Source organism: Furipterus horrens, unplaced genomic scaffold (assembly GCF_987537825.1).
Source record: "Furipterus horrens unplaced genomic scaffold, mFurHor1.1.pri manual_scaffold_2, whole genome shotgun sequence".
Lineage (NCBI taxonomy): Eukaryota > Metazoa > Chordata > Mammalia > Chiroptera > Furipteridae > Furipterus > Furipterus horrens.
In genome coordinates, this window is record NW_028327172.1 from 5478754 (window position 1) to 5489375 (window position 10622).

Genomic DNA, 10622 nt, shown 5'->3' on the forward strand with positions numbered 1-10622 from the left:
ATAACCTACCACAAAATTAAAATGGGTGTTGCCTTAAAATGACACCCATTTATTAGTCTACAGTTCTGTAGGTAAGAACTCTGAGCACAGCATGTCTGGGTTCTCCGCTCAGCAAGACTGAAACCCAAGTGTTGGCCAAGCTGCTTTTCTTTCTAGGGATTTCTTCCACAGCCAGAGAAACTCTGCCTTTACAGGGCCTATGTTTTAGTTAGGTCCACCTAGATAATGTCCTTTTCTTCAGGTCAGATGATTTGGGACCACGATTACATCTACCAAATCCCTTTGCAGCGGTGCTGAGATGAGTGTGAAGAGAGCACTTTTTTAAAATTGAATTTATTGGGGTGACATTGGTTAATAAAACCATACAAGTTTCACGTGTACAACTCAATCAAACATCATCTGCATACTGTATCGTGTGCTCATCGCCCCAAGTAAATTCTCTTTCCATCCCTATGTATTGCCTCTTTGCCCTGTCCCGCCCTCCCCACCCCCTTTCCCTCTGGCTATCACCATACTGTTGTCAATGTCTATGAGTCATATATATATATTTTTTGCTTAATCCCTTATGTTTTTTACTCAGCTCCCCAACCTCCCTCCCCTCTGACTGCGATCAGTCTGTTCTATGTATCTGTACCTCTGTTTCTATTTTGTTTGTTAAATTATTGTGTTCATCAGATTCCACACAAAAGTGAGATCGTATGGTATTCGGCTAGCTTATTTCCCTTAGCATAATACAGGGCACTGTCTTAACACAGAAAGATATTGACCCAAAAGAGCCCAACAAAGAAAAATAGAAACCAAAAGATGGAGGTATTGGAACAATGGCTGGATCTACTTTGAAATATGTAATGCCTTTAATAATGATAATTACTGAAAACACGAGCTTGACCTCGTCATCACCAGAAGAACGGATATTGGCAGCACCCTCCTCACCCGCAGCTACCACAGTGCAGACTGCGACACGGACCATGCCCTCGTGGTAAGCAAGGTGCGCATAATGCCGAAGAGGTTGCACCACTCCAAGATGAAGGGTCGCCCACGCATCAACACCAGTTGTGCCAGCAACCCAGTTAAGACCCAGCAATTCATCAACAAGATGGAAGATGCACTCGGCGAGGGAGTGGCGGCAGATGACATTATCGAATCCAATTGGCCACGTCTCCGCGACGCCATATACAACTCCGCCATTATTGCTTACGGGAAGAAAGAGCGGAAGAACGCTGACTGATACGAGGCTCACTGGGAAGAAATGGAACCCGTGATCGAGGCTAAGAGGAAGGCCCTACTGGCTTACAAGGTCACGCCCACTCCCAGTACACTTCAAGCTCTACGGGCTGCCAGGAACAAAGTCCAGAAGACCACCCGCCACTGTGCCAACACCTATTGGCTAAACCTGTGCAGAAGCATCCAGGAAGCCGCCGATATAGGCAACGCACGAGGAATGTATGAGGGTATCAAGAAGGCAACAGGCCCAATCCCCTCCAAGATCGCCCCCCTTAAGTCCAAGACAGGTGAGGTCATCACTGACCAGGAACAGCAAATGCGGCGGTGGACCGAGCACTACCTCGAGCTGTACGCAACAAAGAACACCGTAACAGACACTGCTCTTAAAGCCATCCCAGACCTACCAGTCATGGAGGAGCTAGACACCCCACCTACTGCGGCAGAGCTCGGCAAAGCCATCGACCGCCTTGCTTGCGGGAAAGCACCAGGAAGCGACGGAATCCCTCCAGAAATCCTAAAGAGCGGGAAACCAGTCCTGCTACAGCCGCTCCACCATCTACTCTGTCTCTGCTGGAAGGAGGGTTACATCCCCCAGGATATGAGAGACGCCAACATTATCACCATGTACAAGAACAAAGGAGACCGCAGCGACTGCAACAACTACCGGGGCATCTCTCTCCTCAGCGTCGTCGGCAAAGTATTCGCCCGGGTCGCTCTTGCCCGCCTGCAGACCCTTGCTTCCCGCGTCTACCCAGAGTCCCAGTGTGGCTTCAGAGCTGGCCGATCAACAGTGGACATGATCTTCTCCCTACGCCAGCTGCAGGAGAAGTGTCACGAGCAGCATAAACCACTCTACCTCGCCTTTATTGACCTCACGAAGGCGTTTGATCTGGTCAGTCGAAGCGGTCTCTTCAGCTTGCTACGGAAGATTGGCTGTCCACCACATCTGCTTGCTGTGGTCATGTCCTTTCACGACAACATGCACAGCACGGTGTCCTACAACGGCGCAACCTCTGAGGCCTTCCCAGTCAGCAGCGGAGTAAAGCAGGGCTGCGTCCTCGCGCCTACGCTGTTCGGAATCTTCTTCTCCATGCTCCTCCAATACGCCTTTAAGGACTGCAGCGAGGGTGTCTTCATTCACACCAGATCCGATGGCAAGCTCTACAACCTGGCCCGTCTACGAGCCAAGACCAAAGTCAAAGAGGTGCTCATCCGTGAGATGCTCTTCGCCGACGACGCAGCTTTGACATCACACTCCGAAGAGGGACTCCAGCAGCTAGTCACTTGCCTTTCCCACGCATGCAAGGAGTTCGGACTAGCCATCAGCCTGACGAAGACGAATGTTATGGCTCAAGGCACGGGGACTCCCCCATGCATCACCATCGACGGATACACCCTGGAGGTTGTCAACGACTTCACTTACCTCGGGTCCACCATCTCAAGCTCTCTGTCAGTCGACTTGGAGGTCAACCGGAGAATCGCCAGGGCAGCCACAGTTCTGGCCAGACTGAACCAGCGAGTGTGGAACAATTCCAGCCTCACTGAGAAAACCAGACTGCGCATCTACCAAGCCTGCGTACTCAGCACTCTTCTCTATGGTAGCGAGACGTGGACCACCTACGCAAGGCACGAAAGGAAACTCAACAGCTTCCACATGAGGTGCCTGCGACGCGTCCTGCATGTCGCCTGGCAGGATAAGGTCCCCAACACCGAGGTGCTGAAGCGAGCCAATATGAGCAGTTTGCATGCAGTTCTTAGCGAGAGACGCCTCAGGTGGCTCGGCCATGTCAAAAGAATGGATGCAGGCCGTATCCCCAAAGACCTCCTCTACGGCGAGCTAGCAGAAGGCAAGAGGATGACAGGGCGCCCAAAACTGCGGTTCAAAGACATCTGCAAAAAGGACATGACACAATGCTCCATCAATCTCAACACATGGGAAGTTCAAGCAGACGACCGCCTAGCCTGGAGGCTCGCGGTCAGGCAAGGTACGTCACGCGCGGAGGCTGTGCGCAACGAGGAGGCGGTCCAGAAAAGATCGAGGTGGAAGCAGCGTCAACAGCAGCAACAACAGCCATCTGCCTTCACCTGTAACAAGTGCGGCAGGGATTGTCACTCCCGAGTCGGACTGCACAGCCATTCTCGGCGGTGCAGATAGACTCTCAAGAAGCTACGCCATCGTCTCTCGAGACGGACGGCTGCCGACGACGACGACTGAAAACAATGTCATATAGAAGAGGGGGGCGTTAAAGAATCATCTGTTCTGAGCATCAAATAGTCTAGGTGTGACATCCACTCTCCTCCCTCTTTCAACCTTTTATTGTTTTTATTATCTTTTATTATTTGTTGCCTGTTATTGTCTAGAAATGGGTGCTCTGGGTTGAGAGACTGGTTCCAGTCTCTTGTAGAAGGCTGTCGGAGACCCTCTCTCTGGAATGTGGGATAATTCGTCATGTATTGGACTCAGAAAACAGGAGGAAATCTCAATCTGCATTCTATTACGAATGCTTGGTGACCATTTGGATCTCCTCTCCTACAACTTGCATATTTACATCTTTCGATCTTTGCCTCTTACAAAGCATCACAAGCTCTTGATAGATTATAGATCAGATATCAATTTGACCAATCCGCCGGCAAATTAGAAGTATCGTATCGTATCGGCAGCCGTCCATCTCGAGAGACGATGGTGTAGCTTCTTAAGTGTCTTATCTGCACCGCCGAGAATGGCTGTGCAGTCCGACTCGGGAGTGACACGGTATCTGTCTCCTCCCGTGTTGAATCGACATCTTACGATGACGCTGGAGTGTCCTCTCCAGTGAAGCTGAAGCTACAGAGCCTGGGCAGGGTGATATGGAGGGTCTGCTGTTGCCCATGCAGCAGACCCCCCCCCCTCTTCGGAGCTGAAGGGTCCAAGGGAAAGACGGAGTCAATACAGCTTGGCTTCAGGTGCGCCGCAGGAGTTGCCGGTGTTGACTACAGCGTCAAACCGCCTTAGGGACTCCGGCTCCGGATTTTCTGTTGGGGTTTACTCCCTTAGCCTTTCCCCTGAAGAGGTATGCCGCAAGGCAGCGGAGGTTTTTTGGAGTCAGAGTTTTCCTTCTCTGATGTGCCCTGACTGGAAGATCGAACCAGCGACACTTAGCTCGCAGGCCGACGCTCAATCCGCTGAGCCATACCAGCCAGGGCTAAATTAGAAGTAGTTTTTTACATTTTTAAATGACTGAAAAAATTAAAAGAAGAATTATATGCAATCCCAATTTCAGTGTCTATAAAGTTTTATTGGGACACAGTCATGCTCATTAGTTTATGGATGGTTTTTGGCCAAGTCTGTGCTGCGCTGACTTGAGCAGTTGCAGCAGAGACCTTATGGTCCTTGATCCTCACGGACTTATTATCTGGCCCTTTACAGAAAATGTTTGCCGACCCCTGCCGTAGAAGGTACCATTACCAGATGTGTTGCACACATATTTTTCCCAACCCGTCCTTTAACTTTGTGGTTTCTTCTACCAAAAGTTTTCTATTTTTTATGTCAATCTTTTCCTTTATGGCTTTTTTGTTTCCTACTTTCTTAATAAGGTCTCCCCAACCTAAGGCTATGTAAATATTGTAATTTTTCTTTTATTAATTTAATTGCTTTACATTTTAATTTAGATCTCTCATCTAACTAGGATAAATATTTCTTTAAAAAAAGAGAAAACAGTTTTGTTTTTTAAGATTTATTTATCTTTTAGAGAGAGGAGAAGGGAGGGAGAAAGAGGGAGAGAAACATTGTTGTGTGAGAAATACATCGATTGGTTGCCACTGGTATGCCCCCAACTGGGGACCTGGCCCGCAACCCAGGTATGTGCCCTGACTGGGAGTCGAACCTGTGACCTGGTTCACAGGCCGCCGCTCAGTCCACCAAGCTACACCAGCCAGGGCTACCTAGGTTTAATTTTATTTATGATATGAGGAAGGATTTAGTTTTATTTTCTTCCAGACAAATAGCCAGTGTGTCAATTACACTTAGTAAATAATTCTCCAATTGAATTGAACTGTGATCTTTTCATATATGAAATCCTAGTAAATACTTGGATATTCTTATGGATTTTTAAATTCTATTCTACTGATTTATTTGTTGCCTCTTCCGTGTCAATATAACAGCATCTTGCTTATAGTAGTACATGAAATAGGTTTTATATCTGTAACATACAGCCAGATCTCGGAATCACAGTGGCTAGGACAGAATGGAAGTTTGTTTCTCTGCCAGATAAAATAATTCCAGAACTAGGCAGCCCAGGGCTGATCATGTTCATCAGAGACTGTGTCCTTCTGTCCTTCTGCTCCACTATCCTCAAATTATCCTTCTGGTCACCTAGAGCCCAAAGTGGCTTCTGGAATTTCAGCCATCACATTCATACTTCGAGCAAGAGGAAAGCAGGGTAAAAAAAAAAAAAAAAGATTTTTCCAAACCTTTGTTCCTTCCCAGTGACTTATAGATTCAGTAAATTGCACATGATAGGAATTAGGCCAGGCGAACTGCTTTCCTCTTATTGTAGAGCAGCTAATGTTTAGTGATGAAGCAGAACCTCTGAGGGCTGTCGTGCAGGCTGTCCCCTGAGCAAGGGTGTTTGGCCAGACATGGGGATGGGGTGCTGACCTCGAGCCTGGGTGTGCTGGCCCACCTGTGCAGCCTGCTGTGAAGTTGTATCTCCTGGGAGTGCGGTGGGGGTGGGAGTCCTTTTAACTTGCGCAAAGGCACCCTTCACTCACCCAGCTGTGAAGGGAGCTGCTTCTGCCGGGAGGGGGTACCTTTATCAAGTTCACTCAAGGTGCTGTATGGGTTAGGTGGCCCCAGATTATGGTCTGCCCACTTGCATGTTTTAATAGGATTGAGCACCCTCTACTGTAGGAATTTAGGGAGAAAAGGGGACTTGTTTATTTGGGGACTGTTGTGTACGAAAGAGAAAAGGCGGAATGGCGTCAGTTGTTCTTCCCCTCACTGTTCTCCATGTGCACGACTCTTACCAAGACGTGGCATTAATTGTCCTTCCAGAACCAGGGCAGGATGGAGCTGGCCCCCTCCCCCCGCCCCTGTTTTGCTGTTTGTCTTGTTCTTACAGGTGACACTGTGGGAGCCGAGTGGGTCTCCACGGCTCATGTGAACACGCAGGATGAACTCTGCTTCTCTCTCTGGCACTCACTGAAGGGCAGGCCGAGGTGACTCATTTTCACTGTGTCCCCCTACCTCAGACTGTGCTTCTCTGGCCCCCCTCTCCCTCAGGGCTGGTGAGTTGGTGGGGTGGTGGCAGAGGAGGGTGCTGTTCCCTTTATGACGTGTTTCACCCTAAGATCCAGCAGGAGGAGCGCTATTGGCTCAAGCCCTAGAGCTTTCTTGGGCCAGAGGGGAGGGTAAGTTTAATGAATCCCAATGTCCTTCTGGCTAATTCTGGGAATGGTACGGGCTTAGTGATGGTAAAGATGGACCTTTGTTAGGAAAAAATAGCAGCCTAGGACATGACTACCCGCCACGAACTGCTTTTAGTTAGAAAGTTTTAATTTCAGGCCATCCTATGTGGTTACTGCAGGTCTTCGAGTTTGTAAGGCCGCCACTCAGGCCTCCCCTGAGCTTGTCAGGTTTCATCTGTGGGCCCCTTTTCGTCCCCAGTTTTCACCTTTTTCCATCAAGTTAGGCAAAAGTTTGCGAAGAGAACAAACTGTCAACATTATGCTAAAACAAAGTGACCACACAGAAACCTTTGCTATATTTCATCAGTTTCTCCAAACAGGGATGTAGCTGCAACAAGAGGGCATTTATCCCTTAGATGTCTGAGCTCCAGCGGCCCCGAGGTGGCTCTGCAACCCACGCCTGCCTCTCCCCACTCCGTCCCCGCGTCCCTTCTCCTTGCCTATACCGTCTCTTGCTCACAGATTAATGTCTTCCTTGAAAAAGGTCTGACATGATGCAGACAAGCCCAGCTTCCTAATTGGAGAGGCCCAGGACAAAATGAAAATGCAGGGCTCCCAGTGCAAAATGATTAAGAATTTCAGGATGGCAGCAGGGCATGGAACCACACGGGGGACCCTTCCAAGTGTGGGGTCTGGTGCTGCTACACAGGTTGCAGACCCAGGAAAGTGGCTCTGTTCCCCGTCATTCTGGGCTAATGGCTTGAAGCCAGCACCGGGCCAGGACCACATGGGCCGGCTGCCTCTTGCTTGACTTGGCTTCTCAGCCGTTCCATTCTGTTCGAGGGATTTTTAAACCTCACCAAGTCCTGAGACCCACAGCTGGCGCAGGAGAGGGGAGGGGTGTGCTAGGAAACACCCTGCCTAGGGAACCAGGGGACTTGGCTGGATTGTCCCCCCAGCGAGGGCTGGGTGTGGGCTTTGACAACTGACCTTGGGTTGCCCTTGAGTTCTTGCTGAACAGAGAAGTGGCCCTGGGACCTGCCAGCTGATGAAAGTCTGTCCTGAAGAGATAACAATGATAGCATTATTTAAGCTGTGTTTTGATGTTGGGTTTTTGGTTTTGTTTTATGGGGATTTTTTTGGATTTTGCATAGTCATCCTTACTTGCACAGAACTGCTCTAGAAACTTCCATCTAAAAGTAGTAGGAGCTGTGGCTAGTGTGACTCAGTGGACTGAGTGCCAGCCTACAAACTGAAAGGTCGGTTCGATTCCCAGCCAGGGCACACGCCTGGGTTGCTGGCCAGGTCTCCAGTTGGGGGTGCATGAGAGGCAATTTGATTGATGTTTTTCTTGTGCATGGATGTTTCTCTCTCTCTCCTTTCTCCCTCCTTTGCCCTCTCTCTAAAAATAAATAAATAAAAATCTTTATTAAAAACAAAAGAGGATTGAGTAGTTGTTGGCAGGTGTCAGATTAAGACTCTTCATTGGGCCACAGCTAGTGTTGGCTCAGTTGGTTGGGCATCATCCCACAAAGCAAAAGGTTGTCAGTTCAATTCTTGGTCAGGGCACACGCCTAGGTTGTGGGTTTGTCCAGGTTGGGCCGCATGCGAGAGGCAACCAATTGATGTTTCTCTCTCACATCTATGTTTCTCTCCCTCTCTTTCTCCCTCCCTGTCTCTCTAAAAAAATTGAATAAAAAATATTTTTAAAAAAGACTCTTCATTGGTCAGAGGTCAAGTTGAGAGTCGCGGCATACATCAGGGTTAAATGAGCCACAAGTCCCACAAAGCAGGGCTTTCAAGGAGATGAGCAGTCCCCGTCTCCACTCTGGCCTCCTGAGTCCGACATGCTCCCTTCCTTCCATTTCCTTTCCAGCTTCGGTCCCGTGACCAGTGCCTGCAGCCACCACACCCCCTCTGCAGCCTTCCCCATGTCTCACCCACACCATGGGCCCGGACTTGTCCCTGGGGACTCGGCAGTTTCTCCCTTATACACCCTGCACCACCCTAAAACACCTCCCCCTGCCTGCCTCAGGAGCTGTCACCTCTGTTCATGATAACTACCATCAATAGCCATAATTACCCAAAGGCAGAGATCACAGTGGCTGCAGAAGAAGCACCAAGTCAGAGTTCCCCACCCCCACTGTCTGGCTGCCCCCGGGCAGGCGTGGGAATGAAAGAGCATTGAGATAGTTACTTGTGCGTCTTGGTCTCTTACAGCCAGTCTGGGACTCCTCACATGCCCCCCTACCCCAAGTCTCATAATTGAAATTCTATTTAAGTGGGGGTACCCTTTGGGGAGAACTGTCAAATTTAGAGCCCCAGCCGGCAATGGGTGCTGCACTGGGTCCCGAGCTCTGGCCATCCCGCTGTCTTTTTTGGCCTCTCCTTAAAAGTCCATCTTTTGGCGGCACCTACTGCCTGGCGGCACGGGTCTGATCCACGTGTTGATTCCACTGACCTGGCACGTGGATCACGAAGGGGCTTTGTGGACTTTGTGCCATCTTCCAGTTCTGCCCCCACCAGGTACCAGGCTACACTGCCCGTGGGTCAGTGTGAGCGTGGCCAGGTGCACCTGGGGGCTGCTTTCCAGGGCAGCCCCACAGCCTGCACCTCTGCTCATTAAGCGGAGTTCTCTGTTCCATGCACAGGGGTCTGTGGCAGAGGCCCATGACGCCATCAGCCTTAGCTGATCTGACCTGGCCCAGGCAATATGTGCCATATGGAAGCCCCCGGGCCCCTGGGCAGCCATCTCCCTGTAGACACAAGGCCCAGTGATACTTAATGAGAAACTAGAAGATTGTCGTCAAGGGTTCTTGAAAACGAGTGCACCCGCTGGCCCTGCCTTAGGATGTAAAGGTTATTTGCCAGTTACCAGAAAGACGAGTATAAGGAGCATGGGCCAAGCGGAGTCCTGTTTACACAGTGCAGTCTAAGGATCATCATCGGGAGCTTGTCTTCGCTTAACAGTTTCCGGCCAGTGTTTTTTGCTAAGGACAAGGGTAGTCAAAGGCTTTGCAGTTTTACGCCATGGACTATGACCTGTAACATGAAAGTCATTTATGCTTGCTGTAGGAAACTTCATTGTCAGAATGTGTGTTATTGAAAAATCAAGTTTGTTCACACAAAAGTATGTATTACCTTTGTCCTGGGAAATTAGCTTACTAACCTCATGGTAACTCACCTGACGTAGGACTTCACAATATTGTTATAATTAACCCTCCCTACTGGGTTAAGTTGTGTAAATTCTCTCGCTGGTTAGGAAAACGGTTTCTAGACAGCGGTTCTCAATTCTAACTACAGACATCAGAATTCTTGAGAGTGGGCCCCAGCACTGTTATTTTTTAAAAGCTCACAACTGATTCCAGAATTGAGAATGAGTATTCTAAATTTTCTTTAAAAATAAAAATAAAAATGAAATGGTGTTTATAACACATTTGTTTTTAGAACACATATAAAATCTTGTTATTTTACCCAGGTCCCCCCATTTAGTTTTTCTGCCTCCATCCCTAGTGTTCAACAGTGACAGTCCACTTTTGTTTTTTAACATCCTGACTATTTCATTCACTCCATTAATATGAACTGAGCACCTACTATGTGCAGGCCACAGTACCAGGCAAAGATGACCTAACTCTGCCTTCAAGGAGCCACCAGGTGAGACCAGCATGTAATTGGATCCATTACAACACAGTGGGGAGGATGTGTACAGGGCATTGTGGGAGCCCAGAGGTAGGCAGAGGAAGTCAGAGAGGGCTGCCTGGAAGAGGTGACTCCCAAAGTGAATCTTAAAGCATGACCAGGCACAGCAGCCCTCTGCCTTTCAAATTTAGTTACCTGCTGAGGGCTGTGGGTTTAGAACAATTCAAAGAGGAAAACTCGTGTATGGGATCATTGAAAGACAGGTTACATCTGTGGAAAGGACTGAGAACTCAGTGCGTCAGGGCCAGGGTCGTGGGACAGCTTCTGGAGCAGTTTCACTTGAGCTCTGTTTCAAGGGCTGAGCTGCTGAAAGA